Source organism: Panulirus ornatus, chromosome 18 (assembly GCF_036320965.1).
Source record: "Panulirus ornatus isolate Po-2019 chromosome 18, ASM3632096v1, whole genome shotgun sequence".
Lineage (NCBI taxonomy): Eukaryota > Metazoa > Arthropoda > Malacostraca > Decapoda > Palinuridae > Panulirus > Panulirus ornatus.
This window is the reverse complement of record NC_092241.1, coordinates 6,756,752-6,761,751: the sequence shown is the minus strand read 5'-3', so window position 1 is coordinate 6,761,751 and position 5,000 is coordinate 6,756,752. Positions and strand designations below refer to the sequence as shown.

At 45.9% G+C, this 5,000-nt stretch overlaps 1 protein-coding gene across 14 annotated transcripts in view; it reads left to right on the top strand.

Moving 5' to 3' along the window:
- The window catches only part of CRMP (Collapsin Response Mediator Protein), a 214,114-nt gene that overhangs the window by 32,316 nt on the left and 176,798 nt on the right, over positions 1 to 5,000 (top strand). For 5 of the 14 annotated variants that reach the window (XM_071672835.1, XM_071672831.1, XM_071672836.1 and 2 more), the window contains exon 1: positions 1,875 to 1,955. The exons of the other annotated variants lie outside the window; for them this stretch is intronic. The gene's annotated coding sequence lies outside the window, so the exon portion shown is untranslated. Of the gene's footprint in view, positions 1 to 1,874; positions 1,956 to 5,000 lie in introns of those variants that run through there. 14 annotated transcript variants of the gene reach the window in all.

The following is a 5,000-nucleotide window of genomic DNA, read 5'->3' as shown; positions in this document are numbered from 1 at the left end:
AGAGAGAGAGAGAGAGAGAGAGAGAGAGAGAGATTGTTTTATTGATTGGTGAGGTGATTAGAGAGAGAGAGAGAGAGAGAGAGAGAGAGAGAGAGAGAGAGAGAGAGAGAGAGAGAGAGAGAGAGAGTGGGGGGTAAACGCGTACGTGACTGGATTCACCAATCACTGGCCTGTGATTGGTGAATGGTGGAGCAACAGGACTAACGTGTTATGTGCATGACTGACCCCACCTCCCCTCCCTCAGAAAGGTGGGGGGGAAGGTGGATGGGAAGGTGGGGGGGAAGGTGGGGGGAAGGTGGGGGGGAAGGTGGATGGGAAGGTGGATGGGAAGGTGGATGGGAAGGTGGGTGGGAAGGTGGGGGGGAAGGTGGATGGGAAGGTGGGGGGGAAGGTGGATGGGAAGGTGGGGGGGAAGGTGGATGGGAAGGTGGATGGGAAGGTGGATGGGAAGGTGGGGGGGAAGGTGGATGGGAAGGTGGATGGGAAGGTGGGGGGGAAGGTGGGGGGGAAGGTGGATGGGAAGGTGGGGGGGAAGGTGGATGGGAAGGTGGATGGGAAGGTGGGGGGGAAGGTGGATGGGAAGGTGGGGGGGAAGGTGGATGGGAAGGTGGGGGGGAAGGTGGATGGGAAGGTGGATGGGAAGGTGGGGGGGAAGGTGGATGGGAAGGTGGGTGTGGGGGGGTGTTACCAGTGGGTGGTGTGGGTGACTGGTGCATGGTGGGGGGGTTGGGGGAGAGGGGAGGGGTACCAGTGGGGGGGAGGGGAGGGGAGGGGGGGTGGATGACTCGTACACATGGTATGTGTTCATTATTTTTTTTATTTGTCGTGTTAGATGCTGAAGTTATTATTATTATTATTATTATTATTATTATTATTATTATTTATTATTATTATTTATTATTATTATTATTATTATTATTATTATTATTATTATTATTATTTATTATTATTATTATTATTATTATAACTATTATTGTGAACTAAACGTGAACCTCTCTTTTATTTTTTTGAGCAACAAGGGAGTCGTTTGTGACCCACCCATCCGTTAAGTGGATGAGTATTTACTTTATTATAAGTGTCTGTGTGTGTTGATAAATTCCTCCACTTAACAGAAGGGTCGCCGCTCCGCTCCGAAGCACCAGAGATCCGTCTCATGTCGGTTTCGAAGCTTCGTTATCTTCAGCAATCAATTAACCGTCTATTCTTCCTAATTTTCCTATGCAGACTTGGGGAATAGTCTTATCTCTTAACTGTTTAGGTAATTAGACTTTATCATCTCGTGAATGTATGATAAAAAGGCTTAATAAATGGCCTATAGTGAGTGAGAGTGTGTGGTCGAACGCGAGCTTCGTCCTTCTAAAAGAAGCCTTTTCGGTGGCGTTTTTGGTCTCGGTCCAGTACATGATGTGGTTAAATGGACCAGTGATTACCGTTCAGTAGAAGCGATGTGCCGTTATATCAAGTTGATACAGATGGATACTTATTTATTTCTTTACGTTTAGTTTTGAGCGCCATTAATGACGGATATTACGAGCAACTTTAAATGATATTGTGTCTCAAAATTTACATAGAGAGGCTTCACCATGAATGCAAAGGGAGTGAATCAATATGGAGAAGAACGCAATCTATTGGGAACAGGAGGTGTGCGAAGATGACGGTGAGTTAGCGATTTTAGATTTTTATACATTTTTTCCCTCTTATTTACCCTCTGGGTGTCATCCTATATATAAGATATTGATTCTAGTCTTTAAAAATGGCGAGTGTAGATGTAGATAAGTATTAGATACAGGAGAGAAATGGTTTAAAAATTATTGAAAGGTATTTCTCTCTCGGCAACCCGACATTCCCGCGCATTCCCCTCCTCCCCCTTTAGGCCCCGCCCACACCTCCTCCTCCCCCGTGTTGAGTCCCTGGACGGGACACCGACGAGCGCCTCCCTCTCCCTCCTGACGAAGGTGAGTTATGAAATTGCCCATTTTCGAGCACGCCCTCGGGGCGATGAGCCTCCAGGTGATGAGATAAGGTGTGTGGAGGGCGCCGGGGGCCATCTTGCAAGGCTGGGTCGTGTGGTAGAGGTGAAGGAAGTCCCTAAATAAGAGGTTTGGGACTTGCGTCGTCCCGAGCGGGGAAGGGAAAGGTGCGTCGGTGGCTAAATTCCCTCGGGATTCGTGCGTAAAGTTGTATCCCGACGCCGTCTCGGGTTTATTTTTGATCCCATACGCTGCGAAGTAGAATGCGTTTACGCATTTCCCCCCCCCCCCCCCCCTCCCCCGTACGGTGAAAGACGCCTTGGGACTTTTGAAAAATGTCCCATATTTGGGAGTGTTCGTTTTCTTCTCTATCCCAATTTTTGCCGAAGTCTGGCAGGTGTAGTGGTGGTGGTGTGGGGGGGGGAGGGGTAGAGTTGGTTGCCATGCACGTGCATCATCATTGCCATGCACGTGCACGTGCGGGGAAGGCGCGTGCACGTACGTGCATGACCATCTGTTGCACACGCCACGCAAGTCCCTTTTTTTTTTTTAAATACATCCAAAGGTGATCAAAAAATGAAATAGAATAGAATAATGTTATCATAGTATATTTTTTTTCCATCTCAGTGTGTTGTGTGTGTGTGTGTGTGTGTGTGTGTGTGTGTGTCTGTGTGTGTAAAGTAATTCGAGCACTAGTTAGTAGTTCCGGGTTGTGAGTAACTTAAAAAAAGGAATTGTAACTGGAGGGAAAAGTTGTGGTAATATGATAGAAACAGCTGATGTGCACGCACGCGCCTCTGCCCAGGCACGCGCCTCTGCCCAGGCACGCGCCTCTGCCCACGCACGCGCCTCTGCCCACGCACGCATTAAGAATGCGATATATATATATATATATATATATATATATATATATATATATATATATATATATATATATATATGTGTGTGTGTGTGTGTGTGTGTGTGTGTGTGTGTGTGAATAAGAGCAAGGTTATTAGGTACAGTAGGGTTGAGGGTCAAGTCAATTGGGAGGTGAGTTTGAATGGAGAAAAACTGGAGGAAGTGAAGTGTTTTAGATATCTGGGAGTGGATCTGTCAGCGGATGGAACCATGGAAGCGGAAGTGGATCATAGGGTGGGGGAGGGGGCGAAAATTCTGGGAGCCTTGAAGAATGTGTGGAAGTCGAGAACATTATCTCGGAAAGCAAAATGGGTATGTTTGAAGGAATAGTGGTTCCAACAATGTTGTATGGTTGCGAGGCGTGGACTATGGATAGAGTTGTGCGCAGGAGGATGGATGTGCTGGAAATGAGATGTTTGAGGACAATGTGTGGTGTGAGGTGGTTTGATCGAGTAAGTAACGTAAGGGTAAGAGAGATGTGTGGAAATAAAAAGAGCGTGGTTGAGAGAGCAGAAGAGGGTGTTTTGAAATGGTTTGGGCACATGGAGAGAATGAGTGAGGAAAGATTGACCAAGAGGATATATGTGTCGGAGGTGGAGGGAACGAGGAGAAGTGGGAGACCAAATTGGAGGTGGAAAGATGGAGTGAAAAAGATTTTGAGTGATCGGGGCCTGAACATGCAGGAGGGTGAAAGGCGGGCAAGGAATAGAGTGAATTGGATCGATGTGGTATACCGGGGTCGACGTGCTGTCAGTGGATTGAATCAGGGCATGTGAAGCGTCTGGGGTAAACCATGGAAAGCTGTGTAGGTATGTATATTTGCGTGTGTGGACGTATGTATATACATGTGTATGGGGGTGGGTTGGGCCATTTCTTTCGTCTGTTTCCTTGCGCTACCTCGCAAACGCGGGAGACAGCGACAAAGCAAAAAAAAAAAAAAATATATATATATATATATATATATATATATATATATATATAGAGAGAGAGAGAGAGAGAGAGAGAGAGAGTAATGCAGTAAGAATGTCTACCGGCCTTGAGGAAAAAAAAAAACGGGAAGCCCCAGTCTGCATCAGAGGGGAAAAGAACATGGGAATCGGGTGGGGACTGCGAAAGCATTCCTGAGCGATCATTGTATCAAATTAAGCAACACACTTGTTAGAAAGAGAAAGTATATAAAAGGACTAATAGTGTAAATGAGAAAGTATATAGAAGGACTAATAGTGTAAATGAGAAAGTATATAGAAGGACTAATAGTGTAAATGAGAAAGTATATAGAAGGACTAATAGTGTAAAAGAGAAAGTATATAGAAGGACTAGTAGTGTAAAAGAGAAAGTATATAGAAGGACTATGAGTGTAAAAGAGAAAGTATATAGAACGTCTAATATTGTACAAGAGTTGTAAGTGAATGGAATACACTCGAATCATGAAGTTATGGATACGGTTGTGATGTAGATGTTGTCCAAAGTTGTAAGACAGTAGGGGAAGATCAAAAGATATTGGGGGGGTGGTTGTGGGGCTGGCGTGTCGTACTCTCCTCCTGTATTACCTCACCTTGACCTGTCCTGGCCCCCAGGGAGTCCATTTCTCTGTCTCTTCTGCAGCGCCCAGGTAGCAGGCTTCGTCCACCGGGCTGGACCACAGATCATAGAGTGTTGTTATGTGTGTGTGTGTGTGGGTGTGTGTGTGTGTGTGTGTGTGTGTATGTGTGGGTGGGAAGAAGAGCGCTAGGCCAGCTAAGCACTAATTAGTGTTCAATATCATTATCGTAGCCATATATATATATATGGCCAGAGAGCGTTATTGGATTACGTGTTAATTGACAGGCGTGCGAAAGAGAGACTTTTGGATGTTAATGTGCTGAGAGGTGCAACTGGAGGGATGTCTGATCACTATCTTGTGGAGGCTAAGGTGAAGATTAGTATGGGTTTTCAGAAAAGAGGAGTGAATGTTGGGGTGAAGAAGGTGGTGAGAGTGAGTGAGCTTGGGAAGGAGACCTGTGTGGGGAAGTACCAGGAGAGACTGTGTACAGAATGGAAAAAGGTGAGAACAATGGAAGTAAGGGGAGTGGGGGAGGAATGGGATGTATTTAGGGAATCAGTGATGGATTGCGCAAAAGATGCTTGTGG